The sequence below is a fragment of the Pezoporus occidentalis genome, unplaced genomic scaffold (genome assembly GCF_034315485.1).
Source record: "Pezoporus occidentalis ecotype Australia unplaced genomic scaffold, CSIRO_AGI_Poc_V1 ctg68, whole genome shotgun sequence".
In the NCBI taxonomy this organism is placed as follows: Eukaryota; Metazoa; Chordata; class Aves; order Psittaciformes; family Psittacidae; genus Pezoporus; species Pezoporus occidentalis.
The window spans coordinates 5605238-5624573 of record NW_026916030.1 but is presented as its reverse complement, the minus strand read 5'-3'; the positions used below and the strand labels follow the sequence as shown (position 1 = coordinate 5624573).

The 19336-nt window shown below is 54.7% G+C and overlaps 1 long non-coding RNA gene across 1 annotated transcript in view; it reads left to right on the top strand.

Annotated features, from left to right (window-relative positions):
* The first annotated feature begins 1622 nt into the window (after positions 1-1622).
* The window catches only part of LOC134175376 (uncharacterized), a 54178-nt gene continuing 36464 nt past the window's right edge, over positions 1623-19336 (top strand). The window contains exons 1-2 of the long non-coding RNA XR_009968989.1: positions 1623-1766; positions 8044-8364. This is a non-coding gene — a long non-coding RNA (uncharacterized LOC134175376). The remainder of the gene's footprint in view (positions 1767-8043; positions 8365-19336) is intronic.

Genomic DNA, 19336 nt, shown 5'->3' with positions numbered 1-19336 from the left:
GGACTGTTCCTGGGGCTGCTAAAAATCGCCTCGTAAACCCGCCAGGATGCCAGGGAGCCGGAGCCCTGCCTGCTCCCTGCCTTCGGAGGGGGTTTATCAGCCCCAGAGGCTGCGGGGATCATAGAATCATGGACTGGTTTGGGTTGGAAGGGACCTTAAAGCTCACGCCTTCTAGTGGAAGGGACACCTGCCACTAGACCGGGTTGCTCCAATCTGGCCTTGATGGGACCGTCCCATCGCTGGATGTCCCAACCTGGATCTTGCTGGGTGCTGTGTCCCTGATTTCCCCATGGGCTTCAGGCTCTGCAGGTGGCTCTGCCACAGGGCCAGGGGCTCAAAGCCTTTCCCAACCCTTAATTTGAGAGGTTTTGTCTTACAGAGGTCAAGGGGGATCAGGACACTGCCACTGGGAGTGGGGGGGGAAAGGCTGATGTGGGTTTGAGCCCGGTGGGTTTGGTCTGGTCCTCATTGACGGCCATAGGGGATGTGGGCAACGAGGGATAAAGGGGAAAACGGGATCCAACTAAAAGGAGATTCAAGGGGGGTTGCCAGTGCTGGTGCCTAAACTTAGGGTGGGTTTTGCTATCCTGGGGGTCCTGCAACAGCTCTGGACCTGTGACACAGCTGCAGATCGGGTGCCTCGAGCTACCCACAGCCCCAGGGACCATGGCGGGGGGGCTCATGGGATCCCATCCCAGGAGGAGCCGCTGCTGGGAGCACCCAGCACCAAGAGCCCCGATGCTGCTCCAGCCCTCAGCCATGTGCTGGGTGAGCGTGCTGCTGTGTCAGGCACTGCATGTGGAAGCTGTTTGCTGCAGGAGAGCTGCAGGCCCCACTCTGCCTCCCACAGTGCTGCTGCCGCCCCAAACCCGCCCAGCCGGTGCTGCTGCTCTGTGGGGGGGCCCACAGAGGGAGAGGGGCTGGTCGGGATGAGGGCTTTGCTTCTGTCACAGCCCTCTTTCTGCTCGTGTCTCTCCCAGGCAGGGTGTTTGGAGCTGGCTCAGTGCAAAGCTTTGGGGGTAGCTTGAGCCCTGCTCTCCTTTCCTGGTGGTGCAGAGCATCACCCTCGTCCTGGCACAACGCTGTGGTGATGGGGAAGAAGCTCCCTGCCCTTTGGAAAGGAACATCCTGAAATCACCCCCCGGGAGAGACCTAACGTGGATCTTGGCTTGGCTTTGCTGTTCTGTAGGTGCCAAGGGGCAGGGTTGTGCACTGGTGGGCAGAGACCACCCCTAAACTCTGTCCTTTAACCTCCAAATCCCATCTCGAGGGAGAGCATTTCTTGTTCTGCTGCTTGGTGGGCTCACACCCAGCTCAGCCTCAAGTAGAAGAGGGTGGTGGTTATAAAATGTCCCAGTGAGCTGTCCCTAACCCAGGGTGGGACTCTGGGAAGGAGCTCAGCATGAGCCTTATCTCCCACAGCGCTATGGGTCGGCTCAGCCTGGTGGGGATATGGGGATAGGTTCCCATGAGGATGGCATCCCTGGCCGACACTGGATCCTTCCTGGTTTCCAGTGGTAACAGACAAACCTTTGCTCCTGGAAGAGGGACTGTAACACAGCCCATGGCAGCGGAGCCTCCTAAAAGCTGGTCTCATTGCAGTTGTGTTAATTATTAATAGGAGGTGGGGAAGACAACACTGGAAAACCCCAACTGTTGGAGGCAGGCTGGCACTTCAGCTGCGTCCAGCAGCGTGCGCCTGGCTTCCCCCTGGCCTAAGGGGAGATTCGGGGGTGCCTTTTCCTGTGGCTGGTGTCAGAGTGTGAGTGGAGAGGGTTGACATCCCTCTGTGAACCGCAGCAATCTGAAACCCAAGAGCTGTGGCTCTTAGCTTGCTCTTTAGCAAAGGCTTCCACCGCCCATGAAGGGATGAAGTCCATTTAGGCAGCGTTTGTGCCTGGGGAGGCACCGGGGGCTGCACCCATGTAGTGACCCGGAGCTGGGGATCTCAGCAGGGCACTTTGCATGGAAAACAAGGAAATGGGGAATTTTCACCCAAAAGCCGTATGGACCTGGAGGGGTTCTTCCCCCCACATCTGATGGTGGGGACCAGGGATGTCAGTGTGGGGAGCTGGGAGGTGTTTCCATGGAGACCAGCAGTGTTGCTGCAGGGGGGGAACCCCACAGCACAGATTTGGGGTCCTCATCAGTGCCTCATGGGGGCTCGTGGAGCAGCAGTGCCCTGGCCCCATGGTACACAGCCAGGAGAAGCCTTGCTCTGCAATCAGTGCTCCATATGGGAAGGAGATCCCAAACCTCAGGGGCGGGCAATGACCATAGGTGCCACCTTCCCACCACCCCCTTCAGGAGCCCCTGCCTCCCCCAGCACATTCCTCTCTCCCCTCTCCCTTCTCCTCCTTTCCATTCCCCATTCCCTTTCTCTCCCTTTCTTCCCCTTGCTCCACCCCCTTCCAGACTCCTCTGTGGGGCATTGATTTTTCCATCCGTCAGCGAAACGCTTGAGGAAAATGAAAGAGCATCTTCGTGATCGATCAGGAGAACTCTTCAGCCCGGGGTCAGGAAGGGTTTGAATCAGCTGCTCCCCTCTCATATAATTACCCCCTCTCTCCCAAGCCAGGCCTCTTCACACGCCTGCGGGAGCAGCCATCCCACTGCAGGGCCGGGGCACGGCTCTGCACTGATGCCAGGAGGAATTGCCTGCGGATGCGTTGGGTTTTGCTGCTGAGTGAGCTCAGCTTTGGGTTGGGGTCCGTGTGCTCGAGCTCGCTGTGTGCTGAGCAGCATGTGCCGAGTGGGTGCGAGCGTGTGTGTGCGCTTCTCCCTCGCCGGCATCGATCGCTCCATGGGTAGCTAATGCTGTGTGGTGCTTGGCAAGGGTGGGAGCTTTGAGGCTGCGAGTGTAAAGGAGCTGAAAGCAACCTAAATCCAATAGGAGTTGGGTGCCCAGCTCCCTTCTCTCTTTTGAGCATCTCATTTGCAAGGGAGCATTGTCTGGGGCGTGCTGCACGTACGCACCGCGTTGGAAGCAGCCTGGAGATGCCTGTGGAAACGCCAGACTTTGCCATCTGGTACCACGCTGGCCCCTGAGGTGCCACTGCTTGCTGCCTGCCCCCAGAGAGTCAGCAAGAGCTGAAGGAGCTTCTTATCTCTACCGTGGGGTAGCTGCTGCATGCAGATGGTGACTTCTTCATGGCAACCAGCGTGAGTCACGCTGGGGGCTGGAGGGGGACGTTGGTGCCTGGCTCCGATGGGTGCTGCATGGAGGAGTGGGCACAGTTCTCCCTGCAGCTCTTGCTGGAGCTCTGTGTGTGCTCGATGGGATGTGCTCGCTGCTGTACAGTGCTGCTGGGTGCAGCGCTGGGATTCAGTGTGGTGTTTGGGGGCTGATGTGCTGGGTCTGATGGCACAGCAGGGAAAAATTATCCTTTGGATTTGCCTGAAGGAGAGAGCCCCCAGGTTCCCTTCCCCACCAGCACAGCCCCAGAGCCAACACTGAGCACCCCAGCGTACCACGGAGCTCATAGGTTTGCTGTTGCCCATCTCTGCTGACCAAATCCCTCCTATTTCCCACTGACGTTGGTCAGTCTGTTTCCTGAGCTACGTGGAGGGGTTTCAGACCTGGAGGTGCACAACACAGGGCAAGTTAGAGCTCGCTGGACCGGGTGGAGGTCGCAGAGCTGGCCCCAGCCTCCCATGGTGGATTGTGCATCTCAGCTAACACGTCTCTCTGAGCAGATGTAGAATGAAAGCATCCCCTGGGAGTGAGCAGGAGCAGTCAGAGAGTGGGGGGACATGCAAGCCAAGGCTCTTCTCCCTCATTTCTCCTGCCTTCTGGCCCTGGAGAGCCTGGCTGTGGCTCTCACCTTCACCCAGCTGCCTCCACCTGTGTTTGCAGCCCTTCACCCCAGAGTCTGCAGAAGACCCGGTGGCCGGTTGTTGCCTCTGTTACAAGGCAGCTTGCAGCCATTAGATTCCCATTGTGTTTCCACGCTGGCCTGGGAATGAGCACACATGGAAAGAGAGGAGTACACATGGGAAGAGATGGCAGGGTAAGAAACTGGAGCAACATGTTCCTGTTCCCACCACAGCCAGTTCAGACCAGCCAGACCGGAGCGCTGCAGGAGAAGGACAATGCAGAGGCTCTGGCTTTCCCCATCCACACCAGCATGGATGCATTGCAGATGTGCTGATAGCAGCGAGCTGAGTGCTGACGCTGCTGGGGAGCCATAGGTGAGGCTGAACTGAATTTATCTGCTCCACGGATAATGTCCTCTGCTGAAAGCAGCTGAAACAGCTCGTCCTGGCTTTGTTGGGAAGTTTATTTTACAGCACGTAATGAGAGCTTGTCCCATGCCCCTGGTAAAGGCTTGACAGCAAGCCTCATCTGGGCAGGGTCTTTCCCCTGGTGGGATTTGGTACCAGTGACAGTCAGGGGAACTTTGCTTACTTAACCTGTGAGTGTTGCATCCCATTATATATGTGGATCTAACCCAGTTTCCTCGAATCTGTGTCGCTCCGTTGATAGCAAGGGAGAGAGGCTGGTTTATGCAACTGGATCTTCCTGTTATTCCTTGCAAACAGAGTGCTTTGTAATGTCACTGCTGGGTTCAGTGCTGGTCATGGGGACAGGAAGGACTCCGTTGCTCCACCACCTTCTTGCTGACCACCCTTGGTCATGTCCCTTGGTCTTCCCATTGCTTCCTCACTCTCAGGTCTGCAGGATGGGGAAAAAAAACCCGTGTGAGTTGCTGGGGGCTTGCAGCCCAATGAAGAAATGCATGCTAATTAAAGTGAGCTCCTCCTCTCCTGTTGATATCCCCAATCCATCGGTGGGGTGCTGGAAAGCTCTGGGATGCGGGAGTGTGAGGTTGTGACAAAGACAAAGCAATAACGCTCCCAGGCTGCTGAACAGAAAGTGGATCCATGTGTTAATCTGGGAAAAGGAGTGTGAAAAGAGCTGCAAATCCTCACGACTTTGTTGTAATTTCTCCCAAATAGGATGCAGGCAGGAAAAACGCCTGCTCCATGCTCCAGCCCCCTTGGCTGCTGTGTGGTTACTGAGCTGAACCTGGGGCTGGTGCAAGAGTAAACCCTTCCACTGGGCTTGTGGGAATACAGTGAAAGGGTTAATTCTGTTGGGGGCAACTGGGGTGCCAATGGCTTCAGGGTCAGGCAGGTCTGCTCCCTGCTGCCTCTCTGCCCGTTCCTGGCTGGGTCAGCCTGGCAGCTGGAGGATGCTCTGATGGGTATGGTTGAGTGGTGCACGTTGAGTGGGTGACTACAGGGTGCAGAAAGCCAGATCCCTCCCAGCTGCCTTCCTGCTAATGCTCATCTAATGAACAGCAGCCTGGAGCGGCTGAGAGCAGGGCAGTGGAGAGCTGAGGTTTGCACTCAATAGGCTCGCAACTCCAGCTCAGGAACCAGCAGAAAACACCCTTTTCATATCGACAGATCAATGAAAAGGTGGTGTTCCCCCTCCTTTTCCCTTCTCCAGCTCCCCTTTCCCCTCCTGGGCCAGGGATGCTTTTCAAAGCCAGAGCAGGGCTGGGATCTGGACCCAATGGGTTTGCACCTCATTCCCCATCCTGGCTATTGTGCATGGTGATCGCTTGACACCATGATCTCAGCAGGTATCAAAGCAAGTAAGTCTTGGCATGATCCCTCCTTCAGGGAGAGCTTCCAATCACTAATGTACCTTCAGAGCCACCGTGTCTTTGCTGAGACAATGAACAAAGCTCCAGGCCTGTGAGCACGGGCAGGATTTGACCAGCATCTCTTGCACTGCTTGCTTGGGTACAGGCAAGAGTTAACAAGAAGCCACGTTTTGTTTTGCTGCACATCTTTGGTTCACTGGAAGGAGATGCTCTTCCCGGTGCTCCGGCTGTTGTAAATGCATTCTTCTTCCCAAGGTGTCTCCTGGAACTGAGCTCCAGCATGTTGTCACTGGTGGAGAGATGATTATGGAGCAGCAGCTGTCTGTCCCCTCCTGCCAGCTCCCGGCGAGGCAGCAGGAGGGGGAACGGCTCCTCTGGGTGCCTGCTGCTGGCACCACATCCCAACGTGCCTGGTGTGAGCATGCAGCTAAAGGCTCCGGCCTTTCCCACCTCATCCCAATGCACTGGGGCAAGAAGCCCTGGTGCAGTGCCCAGCTCGGTGCAACCTTCACCCGTGGTGGGGTTTTTCACCCTAAGTTGTACACATCTTCCTGCACATGTCAGCCTGGGAGGGGATGGTTTCAGCTCTGGTATTGTTTCTCCCTGCAGGAGAGAAACGAGCGTCCTATTTCTTCATGCAAAAATGAGGCATTGGAAACAGGCTGAAGGGGAGAGGAGCTGGATGGGTGCCCCAGAGCCCTCACTATCGCAGAGGACAGCAGCCTGGTCCTACGTTACCATCCCTCTGTCCCTTCCCTGCTCGCTCTGTCATCAACACAGAGCTGTTTATGGGGTTTATTATCTGTGCTTCAAACACTGCCCAGCAGCGTCTGAGCCCGCTGCTGGATCACAACCCACCTCGGGATGCTCCAGCCAGGAGGGAGGTGAGCTCCACACGTGCTAGCAGGGGAGGGCCAGATGCAAGCTCTTCCCTGGCGTTTCCCCCCCTTCCCCTTGCCCTCGCCTTAGGCCAAGCAGGGAAAATCCTCCAGCAGACCCCAGCTGGGGCAGCTGGCTGCTGGCTTTCCATGGCAACCGTCCATCAGGGGGTCAGCAAGGAGGAATTCTGCCCCCTCCTTCCCTGGCCGGGGCGGCTGGGCGCTATGCTGCTTGCATTCCCGGGGCTGCAGATGTGGTCGCCTTATCTCTGGGAGGCCTGAGTCAGTTTTTCCCTGTGTGACGTGATGGAGCAGGCAGCTGAGGGATGGAGGGAGCAATAAATAGCTCCTGAGGTATGCCGGGGATGTCCGTCCCTGGGGATGGATAAGGTGATGGGTCGGGAGCCTTCCACCATGCGCAGTGCTGGACTTGTGGCACCCATGTGGTGCATGGCACATATGTAGGAGATGAGGGAGATGTCTCCACTGGGCAACCTTCACACATCATGAACAGCTTGGCCAAGGGAAAAAGGGGAGGCCCAGGAGTAGCCATGCTGTGGGCTGGATCCTGCTCCTGAGAAGACCTGAGGAATATGCCCATGGGGGAGGAAGCACATTCACCCCACCAGTACCTATCCGATACGTGTGTGCTTGCTGCTCCTCCACACACACTGATGTGTCAGTTCAGAGCTGATCCCTTGCAGCTTTACAGAGGTGCAGCTGAGAGCAGGATCCAGCCTCATGGACCAGATATATTGATTCACGTCCTCTGCTTGCTTTTTTGCTGAAGCTGGATTCTTCACCATGGAGATGTGATGTCCCCATGCCGAGCAAAGCTGGCAGGGAATGGTGAAGCCCTGGTGACCAGGTTTCATGCTGTAAGCTGAGCTCCTTTAGTAAAGCAAGACTCAGCCTGCTTGGTGCTGAGAGAAGGTCTCATGTAAGGTGCTGTTATCAGCCCAAAGCATTAACACCCCCAGAGCTCGTGCACTGAATAATCATCAGTCCAACTTAAAACAAACCAAACCACATGCAGCGTTGGACACATGGCAAGTTTTCCTTCTGCTGGTGCAATCCTCAGCTCAGCCTTTCCAACCTTTTTCCCAAGGCTCCAGGAGCAGGTTGGGAAGGGAAAGACTCTCCAGTGACTGAGGGTGCAACAGGCAGGGCCTGGAGGAGGACAGGACACCGAGGCTGGGCACCGTGGGATGTCCCAGTGCCCATCGGGTCCGAGCTGGCTTCCAGCCTCTCATCTCGGAGCTGCAGGCAGGAGCCAGGGCTTGGGAGAGGGTTTCTATAGCAACAGCTGCCACTCACTCCCCATCTCCGATGTAAATTAGTTGGGATTTTATTAGTGTGCAGGATTCCAAGAGACCGGAGCTGGTGATGAGGCCTGATGAGTTTGGGAACAGGAGTGTGTGAGGGGAGCCGGCACTGGCACCAACAGGCAGTGCTGGTCTAGCAGCATCTTTAGGAGTTTGGACCAAGACAGCTTTGGAAGGGTTCTAAATGGATTTTCACCCACAGCTCTGGCTTTTCCAGGTCTCAAGAGGCTGAAGATGGGGCACAAAGGCAGAGAGGGCTGCACTGACCCCCAGAGGAGCAGATGGGGTGGACTGACCTGTCCCAAAGCCAGGCAAAGGGAGTGCTGTGGTGGATGTGACCCTGATGGTGACAACATTGTAAAAGTCCAAAGCCTCTCTTTTGCTTGGAAACTCCATTGGGAAGACCAATAGGGACATGTTGATGGTGATGAGTCTGAAAGCATTTATTAGAAACTCACCCAGTTGCACTTTTGGCTGCAGGCAGCTGGACCGATGCATAAGATGCTCCTTGTCTCACAGATCTTGCCATGCAAATGAAAGCATCAGGTAAGGAACACACTCTCATGGGGCCACCAGTCTGCTCTCAGAAACCCCTTCAGGCCACGGGCAGCTCTGAGTCTCCAGGTGTGTGTTTCCATCCTCAAGGGCGCTAATGGTGTGAGACCATCCTGAGTGCCTGCAGCTGGTGCAGCACCGCCTCGAGAGGGGTTTCAGATAAAAGCTTGATGATGAAGCTATTTGGTGGTTTGGCACAGGGGTTGGTGATCGCTGGTGGTCTTCTGAGCTGAGGAGGTGAGGAGCTGGGGCTTTGGGAGCCTTGGGGAGGGCTGCAGAGGGATTTTTGCTTGGTCAAGGGGGCTGCTCAGTGTCTGATGTCTCTGGGCCATGGGGCTCCTTGTTAGTGGGAGCACGGTTGGTTGTTGGATGGGATCAGCACCTGCATTGGTTTTTCCATGGACAGCCAGCCTTTTGCTGGAGCTGATTCAGTCTGGAAAGGAGCTCCTGGTTGTGAATGCTGCTGTGGTGGAACTATCTTCTTTGCATGCTCAGCTGTAAGCAAGTAAGAGTGATTGTAATGCCAGTTGCTGCCCCCAGATCAAAAGTCTGCTGTAAAACCCTGTGTGAAGAATCTCAATTTCCGTGTCCTTCCCAGCTTCTGTGGCCAGGAGCTGCATTTCAAACCTCCTATTTCCAGCTCTTTGCCTCTAACCATGAGGGCTGTGAATTTTCCTGTTTAATGAAAGAAGAGGGTTGTGTTTTGCCTGTGTTTTCTTCCATAACTTCATGGCTCTGGGATGAGGGGTCTTGTGGAAGTCAAAAGGCTTTGCAGCACCTTGTGATGGTGCTGTGATACTTGCCAGCAACTGGGTTACAGCTGGATGGTGATGAGTAAGGTTTCTGTATCTAGTGTAGATAGAATATGAATGTGTTTTAGGCAGCCAAACAAGAGGGCTGGAAGAGCCCTTGAAATGCTGCAAGTGTGGGGCTGGGCTGGTTGGTGTCTGCTTGGTTTGGAAATGGGTTAAACCCCCTGAAATTTGATGTTTTGGGTGCTTGTCATGCTGTAAAACACAACAGAGAGGAGCATCTGATGCTCAGCTTGTGCTGGGATCAGAAAGGGAGTTTTCCTGCCCCATCCTGTGCAAGTGGCTGCAGATAGACCCAGCTGCAGTTAGTGCCTGAGGGGACCATCTTTGCCTAACTCATCAATTCTGATGTCTTAATTACTATTAAAACCTGGTGTTCATCCTCCGGCCTTAGGTACCACTTCAATTTTTGATGTGCCCCTTCCTTCACCCTCCCCTTCCTTTTAATTCCTTGACACACCATAGAAACATCAATTAATATTCTAAGTTATAGTTATCATTCAGGAACCGATCTGCTCCTGTGCCTTGTGCTGGTGCAGTGCAAACAACCAGTGCAGGTGCTGGGAAATGTGGGTTATCCGTGGAGCTGGGGCTGTTGTTCCTTCCCTGGCTGTGTGGTCCATGCCATTGGGTTCAGCAGGACCCTCCTCCCTGCCCAAAGGCTGTGTTGGCACCACTGCTGCCTGCTGTGAAGGGCAGGCTCTAAGGCAGGGGTTTGCTTTCACAATACATTGGCCTTTTGTAGGGGGACTGCATCCTAAGCATGATGGAAATGCCAAATGTGCTGATAATGCAACTTGAAACAGATCCATGGGGACTTGGCGCTGGTGTCTTGAGTGATTGAGAGCAGGAAAGGGACTGGGTGATGCATGGGGTGACCGGGCTGTGAACCCTGGTGGGTCAGTGCTGGTGTGGGAGGTGCAGTGCTGGGGGTGCTGATCAAGGGTTTGGGGGGGATTTGATCCCTGGGACGTGTTGGAATGCAGAGCAGGCTCTATCAGCCAGGACTTTGGGGCTCTGGAGACTCCAATCTGGTGCCCTGAGGTTGAGTTTGGGCTCCACATCTTGGGGTGAAATCACCCCGAAATAGTTGTGTCTGTCTCATTTGTGGGACAGAGCCAGGAGCATGAGATGCAGCTGAGAACTGAGGGTGACCATCCCAGTGCTCCGCATCCTGATGGCTTCCAAACTGAGACCGGGACCTTGCTGGGCTGCAGAGCTGGGGCTGTGTGCAGGCTCCACTCACTGATGGGCACAACACAAACCTGCTGCAGGAAGCAGGATGCTGCTCGATGCCTGATGTTAGTCAGTGGCTTGAGGATGGTTGTCCTCGGGAGCAGGCAGTGTTGGCTGGATCTGCAGGAGGGGATGGAACAGCTCAAGGGCACCCTGATGCCCTGCCTGGATTTGGGAGAAGGGAGTCCTGAGTGAGCCCCTGGATCAGAGAACTGACCTTTGCTGAAAGCAGCTCATCGTGTGCTAATCCTTGAGCACGTCCTTCAGCTCCATTGAAGAAAACAGATTTTAAGTGCATGCTTAAGTGTGTTCCTATTCCTGGGCCTCAGATAGGCTAAGGATTGCTAGGGAGAAGATGGCTGGGTAAACCAGGAGGTAGCGTGGCCATGAGCTTGTTCCCATTTTGCACGAGAGGATTAGCACTGGGCTGCTTGTCTCGCAGCCCCGAGGCCGGAGCATTGGATCTGTCCTCCCTTTTTGCCATCTCATGAAGCCTTGTGCATCCTCCCGCCCAGTGCAGGCTCCATCCTCCCCTTCCTCCATGTGTCCGCCCCTCTCCCCAAGGCTCCATCATCCCATTGCTGCCATCCCTGCAGAGCAGAAGGTGGCCCAGATACTGCGCTTCACATCAGCCCAAACCCGCTCCAGCCCTTTGTGCGGGACGGCACAGATAGAGCTGGCACCGGGTGATGCTGGGGGACCCCCACGGTGCCCCTGCCTCTTTCCAGTGCTGCAATTCCCTCCCTGTGGCCGTGCTCCCGGCTGGCCGAGAAGCTGGCTCCTGCCATCAGCTCAAAGGCAGCAGCAGCAGCAGCCTCTGCTTTTCCACACGTCGGTATTTTTAGCTCTGCTGTGCATTAGCGTGCAGGAGCTCAAACTGCGAAGCCTGGCTGAGGTTTTATCTGTTGTGACAGCCCTTAGGGCTGTAGGCAGACACTCGCTTGCTCCCTCTCTGCTTTTTTCTCTCTTTCTCTTTCCTCTAAGTTAGCAGCTCGCATCCATGCTCTCCCTATGGAGGCATCGTGCAGCCGGCAAGGCAAGGGACCAAAGGTGGGAAATGGGGTTCAAAGTGTGGTCTGAGCCCCTTTACAATGGAGCTTTATCCTCCTCCTCTCTGTGTTTTTCCATTCCTCCTTGCTGCTGCCATCAGAGCTAATGTCACAATGAGGTGCTGACTCGCCCCTGCTGTCCTGCCCCAAAGGGTTTCCCAAAAGCTGTGCTGGCTGACAGCTACACAGCTATTGGGGACAGTAAAACAAGGAGCCAAGGCCAGCAGGGTCCAGGATGTCAGGGCTTGGCAATTCTGGTGCTCTCACTGCTGCTTGTTCCAAACTCCTTCTGCATCATCTGCAGCAGTGGTTTATAGCACAGGTGTTGTCCCTCTTGGGGCAGCTTTGGGCTCCAGGTACCCCAAAACACTGGGGAGAAATCAGTCCCTTGCAAACCCTGCTGGGTTTCAACACAAGAAGGTTTTAGCTGTGCCTGGCCTCCCTTGAGAGAACAGCACTTGTGAATCCACCCTTGCTCTGTGCAAACACCCTGTGCTTTGGTTTGGCTCCTAAGGAGGGTTTGCTTTATTGCTGCTCTTACTGGATGACTCCCCTGAACCCATTCTGGAGCTGAAGGACTTCCCTCTCCCTCCCAGAGAGCTGCATGCATGTGAAGCATCTCCTGCCCACCCCAGTACCTCTGAGCAATGGGGTAGCAGAAAGGCAGCCGTGGTGATGCCCTTCAAAAGGAGGACCCAAGGTGCTGACGAGGCTTTGGCTTTCCAGCCTGCTCAGCAACCTGTTCTGCTTGGGTAAATCTGGGCTTAAACAGGAGGAGAAGTTGCATGAAAACCTGGTGCCCCTGGAATTTGTCCAAGGTCATGGGGGAAGTGAGGGACAGAGCCAGGAATGGGATCGGGCTTCCTGTCCCATATGTCCAGCCTTCCTCTCTATCCCTTAGCACATGCCTGCTTCATGTCCTTTCAGCTGGAGCTTCCTGAAATCCTGCACCAGGTCTTGGGATGTCTGTGCCAGCCCTGATGTGTCCTGAAAGGGAGCACAGACCCCACACAGGGAGGTCTGGGTCCTCCTTTTCCTTCATGGGAAGGGCTTCTTTGGCATGTTTAATCAGAGAGCATTGAAAAACGCCTGTTTTTAGGTAAAAGGTAATGATTTGGCATTTAGTGCCTCAGCACTGCCGTGGTCCCAAGGTGGATGAGGGCTGTGTGTCCCCAGGATGAGATGGGTGTGCTTGGATGCTGAGGCAGCTGGAGGGTAGCAGAGAGGGGAGAGATGTTTGTGATGGGTCACAAGCTCCTTTATGTAAGCCTGCCCACACCACTTCCCTTTCTGGAGCTGCACCATTTAAAGCACAGCACTGGTGTGTGGCAGCTCCCGCATCTTCATCCGAGTTGGTGCTGGTGGGGACTAAAAGGCCACGAGTGCCCGGACCCAGCCTTGTCACCCACTTACCTGGGCATAAACCCAATGGGGAGCCCAGGATGTGTTCCTGGGTCCTCCTGTTCCATTTGCATTGGTGACACATGGAGGCACATCCCAAAGTTTGGCTTTCCTAACTGACCCCACACTGCGCCTGCTCTGTTCTCCCCCCCTAATTCCTCCTTTTCTTTGCTGGCAGCAGCCAATACAGTGAACCTGAGACCAACTGCATGGTGTTCCCAGCTCAACCTGCAGCAGGGATCACTGGATCTATGTGGAGTCTTTGCCCTTTTCCAGGGAGCACCCAGGGATGAGGGTTTTGCAGCTCAGGTTGTGGCACAGGGCAGGGTGCTGGGGGGTTCTCTCAGCAGCGTTTTCTCTGGGCAGGGTGTTTGTGTGATGTGCGAGTCCTTGATGGCAGCCAGAGCATGGCCGGTACCTTTGCACTGAGCCTTGGCATCCCCTGAGCAGCTCCATGGGGTTGGGCTCATCCTCTTCCTCCTCCCCTGCCTGGGGAAACACCACTGAGGGCCCTAGGGGATGGATGCAGATGGCCTGCACCAGCAAAGAAAACCTGTACAGTCCCCCAGCCCAGGCTTGGAGCTGCTTAATCCTCTCTGTGCCCTTGTCCTTGCTGAAGGGAAGCTGGTAACGGCAGCTAGAGCTGGATCCTGGTGTGTGCAGGGGCTCCCTCCACCACTGAGGTGTGAGGCCAGAAGCCATCCTTCTTCCAGGGGCTCTGGCACCTCAGTAGCCAGATGAGGTCTAGAAGTCAAACACTGCTGGGTTTATTTCTGGATGTTAATCTGGGAGATTAAGGACTTTGAGGGGGGCCAGAGAAAGGTGGTACTGCAGGAGCTTTTAAACTCGAAAACCACCCTGTGTTAACCCATGTTATCAGTAGTCCTTACAGGCTTCCAAACACTCTAAAAACTGGGTTCTAAAGCGCTGTCTGATGTCCCTGTGGAAGACAACAGAGAAGCAAGGGGGGCCATGAAGGACGCCTGCTGCCACACAGCACTTTCCTCCTTGATAGCAGAGCTGCTCCCGTGCCATCAGCCCAGTCACTTGGGCACATGGCTTTCCCTGTCCCACACCCAGGCAGGGGATGGATACAGGCAGGTCTGTGTGGGGACAAACCCCAGTGACTCCTTAGTGCTATAAAGCAGACTCCCTCCTCTGCCACCTTCTATCTTTCCCATGCAGCGAGTGGTTCCTCTGCTTGCACCCAAACCCTCCTGGTTTTCACTTATCCCACTGCTTTTCCTCCTTGCTTCAGAGCTGTTTTGGGCTCTCAGCATGGCCGATGCTTCAGTGCTGCCAGGAGTTTGATCTCCAACTGCTTCCCGGCCCCGCTGTGCATGTGAGCACTGGGAGAGGGGGGCTGAGAAAGTGGGGAAGAGAGGAACAGCAGGAGAAAAAGTCTTCAGAGGGGATGGGGGAAGGATGAGGGAAGGAAGGAGGGGGGAGAAGAAGTGAGAACAGGGAGGAGGGAGGAAGGAAAGATGCTGCCTCGTGTGTTCTCGGGTTTATATTGGTTAAGTTGCACTGGATTAGCTAAAAGTGGTGCAGAGCTGCCTTCCCCTCCCCTTTCCTCCAGGCATTCACTCGCTCCTATTTGGGGTTGAATGCCTTAATTCACTTCAGCTTCAACCTGCTCCTAATTGACTTAAACCACATGGAAAAAACCCCTCAGCTTCCCCAGCAAGCGGCTGCAAAATTGCACCTTCAGTTCAGTCAGCGTGATTCTGCATCTGAAGAAACCTGGAGCCTGGCATGGATGTGTGCGGGGATAACGGTGCCAGGGGCTGTGCCGAGCCATCCAGAGCCTCTCCAGCAGCATTCTGACCCTGAACAAGTTGGGATTTGGGGATGATGGGGGGGGGGGCTTTGTGTCAGTGGGATTTGGCTGGTGGAAGAATTTGCTGTTTCTTCTCATTCCTTTCTCCTCATCCTTCTCCTGCTGCAGATGTCTGCTATAAAAGAGAGAAGGGGGGGGGGGGAGGAAAAAAACCCCTTTCCAAATGTCGTGGTAACGCTTTCTGGAGGGCTGTTTCTGCTGCACATCTGATATGTATGACAGGGTCAGATTAACAGAGCCTCCGATTTCCAACCACAGCTATTCTGAAGGCACCAAACCCAATGCAAAACACCCCAAAGGGACTCTGATGTCCTGGCGAGGAGCTGAGCAGGCAGGATGAGCTCATGGCGCTCTGGGGATGTGCCAGCCCGGTGCTGGGCAGGGCCAAACTCCAGGCAAGGAAGAGGAGATCGTACTTTGGAGATGGATCTGGGCTCCTCAAGGTCAGGATTTCAAGAGGATAGAGACTTTGCTTTGTATTTAAGGTTGAGGTTTTCAAAGGGCAAGAGGAGAGCAGTGTTGTTAAGTGGCAGTAGGTATCTAATGCCAAGGGATGCTCTCCAAACCCCTCTTCCCTTTCAGAGGGCTCTTTTGTCACACAGGGACACGTTGTCTGAACTGAAGGCAGGAAAGGCTGGGTTTTTCCTTTCTCCCACTCCTTCTTCCAGCTCCTCCATCACCATTCTCGCCTTGATATGTTTCTCTCTCTCTGTTTCATTCTAAAGCCACTGAGGTCCCCATCATTCTGTCTCAGCTAGCTTTTTGATGACAGGTTTACCTACCTTGGGCCCTGGAACAAGGGGCTGGAAGGGACCTCTGGAGGCTGACAAACGCTGGTGGCAGGAGGAGTTACACCCAGCCAGTGTTTAACCCCAGCACAGTCTATCACCTGCAGAAGGCTTCTCCTGGGATTCTCTGTGTGATGCCTGCATCCCAGGGCAGCACTGCTCCAGTGGCGTGGCTCAACGCCTGCCCTTTGCAATGGGAGGTGTTTGGAGCATCAGGGCTTAAGGTATTGAGAGGAAGAACCTTTCCTAGGGAAAGACAGGGAATGTGAGAGGCATGCAGGGCTCTGCTTCCAAGGCCAGCTGCCATCACCCCTCCATGGGAGCTGCTCAGGGGGTCCTGCCAGTGCTCTCTGCTTGTGCTGCACAAGCACCTTATGAGCACCCCTAGAATCCCTGGTCGGCAATGGCTGGGAGCCTCCCTGGGATGGGGCCTGAGCAGGAAACCAGGGTGAGAAGAAGGGATGGGGAAAAAAACAACCCCAAAAATCCCCATGGAGCGGGAAGCGGAGCCGGGAGCGGAGCCGCTCAGCTGATGGGGTTGCCATGGCGACGCGGCGGTGAGGAAGAGGAAAAGGCAGAAAATAGCCCGATGCCGGGCTGAGACCTGCAGCCCCTGCATCCCAGCCCTGCTCCTGTCCTTCCTTTCTCTCTCTGCTTTTCTCCCCTCATGCTATTTGATTTTCTCAAGCCAGAATCGCCCCTCTCCAGAGAGCCATTGTGACCAGGGAGTTATTTCGCTGTGCTATTGGGGTGGAGGACTGAAAGGAATGCAGCAAGGATGCTCTCCTCTAGGGCTGCATGTGGCCAGGTCTGTTTCCTTTGGGGCTGAAGGTTTGGAGGCAGCTCCATTGCCAGCAGAGGACTGAAATGGGTCCAGGTTTAGTCATGTGGATGGTGGAGGATCTGGGATGGTACCTGGAGATCCCAGGGGCTGGCACAGTGGAAATACTCCTTAGCACAATCCAGCCAGGTTTTGTTTCCCAGACCACATGTGGCTTGGGCTGGGTCATCTGTTGTCTCCTGAAAGGTGCAGCCCAGTGTTAAGGAAGCAAAGAGGTTTTGGTCCACGTGCTGGATTGTTTTCCTCTTTGGGAAAGTGATGCTTCGTAACCACAGCGAGTCATTTCCCCTCCATGAGTCAGACTGGGGCCTCCTGCGGGGTTTATGTTGGGACTAAACGTTGAACCCAAGCTCTCTGCAAAGGAACAGAAACCTAGGCTGGCTACAAGGAGAGCGTGTCCTTGTGTTAGTGCTTCCAAATCTTGGGGCCACAGCAGAAAGCAATACAGGAAAACGTGACCTCTCAAAGCATCAAAAAGCAGAAGATGCATCAGAGCCACCTCAAGTGAACACTCTTGAGACACAAGCTCTCTTAGACCCTTCTCATAATCCTGTTTAGGCCTTGATAATGACAGGTGAATGCCTGAAGCTGGTGGTGCTGTGGATGGGGAGCTCATCCTGCTTCCTCCTCCATTCCCTCTCCCCTTTCCTGCCTCTGTAGTGGACACCAGCACTGTGCCGGGTGTGAGCTCCCATGCATGGAGTTGTGAGCTCAGATGCACACCGTGCACACCAGCGTGTTTGTGTTGGTATCTGTGTGTGCCTGTGCAATATCTAAGCATTTCCCTTTCTCCTTCCCCCCCCCCCCGGGGTTTTCCTCCAGCAGAAAACATCCCAGAGCTCCCTACTTCTTCCCGCATGGGAAAAAGCTATCACAGCATCTCCCACTTCTCCCTGCCTTTGTGCCTGTGGGACACATCAGGCTGTGGTCTCTAACAACCCGTGCTGCTGCTTGGTATCCAGATGGCCCAGCTAATAGGGCTCAGAGCAGTAAACCTCCATTCCCATGGCCAGTCTCAGTATCCCTTACTGTGGTCCTGACCCTCCTCTTGCCCAGGCTCTCCTCCCTGGGAGGGAACCGGCATCCGCGGTGATGCTCCTGGCACACAGGGAAGCCACTGGGTCCCACTAACTCTTCAGCTGGATGCTGGCTCCTCACAAGCAGCTAGAGCTGTTCCTCCCTTCCCTGTAATTCCCAAGGGCTTTTTTCAAAGCTCTCCCTCCCAAAGGAGGTGCCTGGATACCTTTATCTGGAGATCTCACACCTCTGCATGAACCGCTCCATTTAAACTGTCCCTTCACTCCCTTCTCCCCAAGAAAAGGACAGGAGGGAAGCACGCACAGGGAGGTTTCCAGGCACTGGGGGGTTTTAATGGGAAAACATCACATTGAGGAAGCAGAAAGCTGCTGGGATTGAAAAACTGCCTCAGAGCTGTGGCAAATGGTGCAGGATCAGCCCTTTCTATCGACTTCCCCACCACAGCCTGGAGGTGTTTTGGACAAGAGCATTTCTCTGCAGTCTAAATATTAAGCATTGCTTGGCTCAGAGTTCACTTAAACCAGGGATGGACAAACATCTGAAGGTCATAGCCACCCGGCTCAGTAATCTTTTAGAGTGGTCTAAGGGATATAGCTGTGGGTAATGGGATGAAAGGAGGAGAGGAAAACACAGTGTAGTCGCTGGAAAAATTCTCCCCCCTACCCTGCTTAGTGCTGCAGAGGGAAACACAGGTCCTTGATAAACCCGGAGGGGTGATTTATGGATTGATACATGAAATGATGGTGATGTCCCCAAGGAGAAGTGGTAAACGGCCCATCTCCCGAGACTCTGCACACTCAGCTTTGCAGGGCTGGGAGACGAGGGGACACGGAGCAGCAGGGCGGGAGAGGAGCTCTTTCACTGATGGATATTGCTGGCTGGTGACCAAATGACCAGGAACTTAAACAAATAAGTCTAGGCTGAACACTGAGGAGCTGGTTTCTGGTGAAGAGAAGGATGAGGCTCTGGGCCAGCCCCTGGAGCAGGTAAAAGAGCTGATGGGTCTGGAGATGGTTCTGTGGGGCAGACCCAGCTGCTCAGGGGTGATGACACAGCGGCTTCCATTCAGTCCTAGGTTCCTGTATAATGTGCTCTGTCCATCCTCATGTCTCCACTATTGAGCTATTACTAATAATCATCAGAGCTTTGGGAGAGGAGCAGTCTTCCTTGGCAAACATCTAGATGCTCCCCAGTGCATCTGGAAAGCTTCTTCTACTTTCAGTGGATGATGCATCTTATAACATTAGGGCTTATGTCTGTATGTTATGAAAATGAACCTCCAAAAATTGCTGGACTTCGTTTGCGGGATGGGTTTGTGGTCATCTCTACCTGGGCATCACTTGTCTTGGAGCTGGCTGCATCCCCTCTGGGTGAGGTGGGTGCCAGGCACCAGGATGGGCTCTTCCCCTCTGCATTGCCTTTCTTCCAAAATGTCCTCAAGGAAAACTAAAGCATGGTGCTGTTTTTAGAAGCTCTTTGCACAGCTGAGAGTGGTGCTTCCGGAGGATCCTCCCTCCCCTGCTGTGTCCCTCTCCTAATGCGGGATGGGAGATAGACGGTTGAAAGGCATCTTGAAAGGACACGGGGAGATCAAGGGCTGTGAGTGTGAGGAGCAAGGCTGAGGGTTGACATGGTCCTTTTTGGTGTCATGTTCAGCTTATCTGCCCTCAAGTAGGTGTGGGGGGATGCTCCCAGCCCTGTACCCCTGCCCACATGGGAGGACAAACAGCTTGAGACAGACTGTGGGAAGCAAGGAAGGAGCAGGGAGGGATCCTTGGGGGCTGATGGTGAAGGTTTGGTGTGCCCCAAGCATCTGCAGTGTTGCCTTTCTGGGGGTCCTGGTTCCTCACTTCTGATCCCAGTGGGAGCTGGGCTTGGAGCATGGCCATGCTCTGGCTTTCCAAACCAGCATTAATCCATCCCTCAGGATCCTGGCCACACACTTCCCCACAATCCTT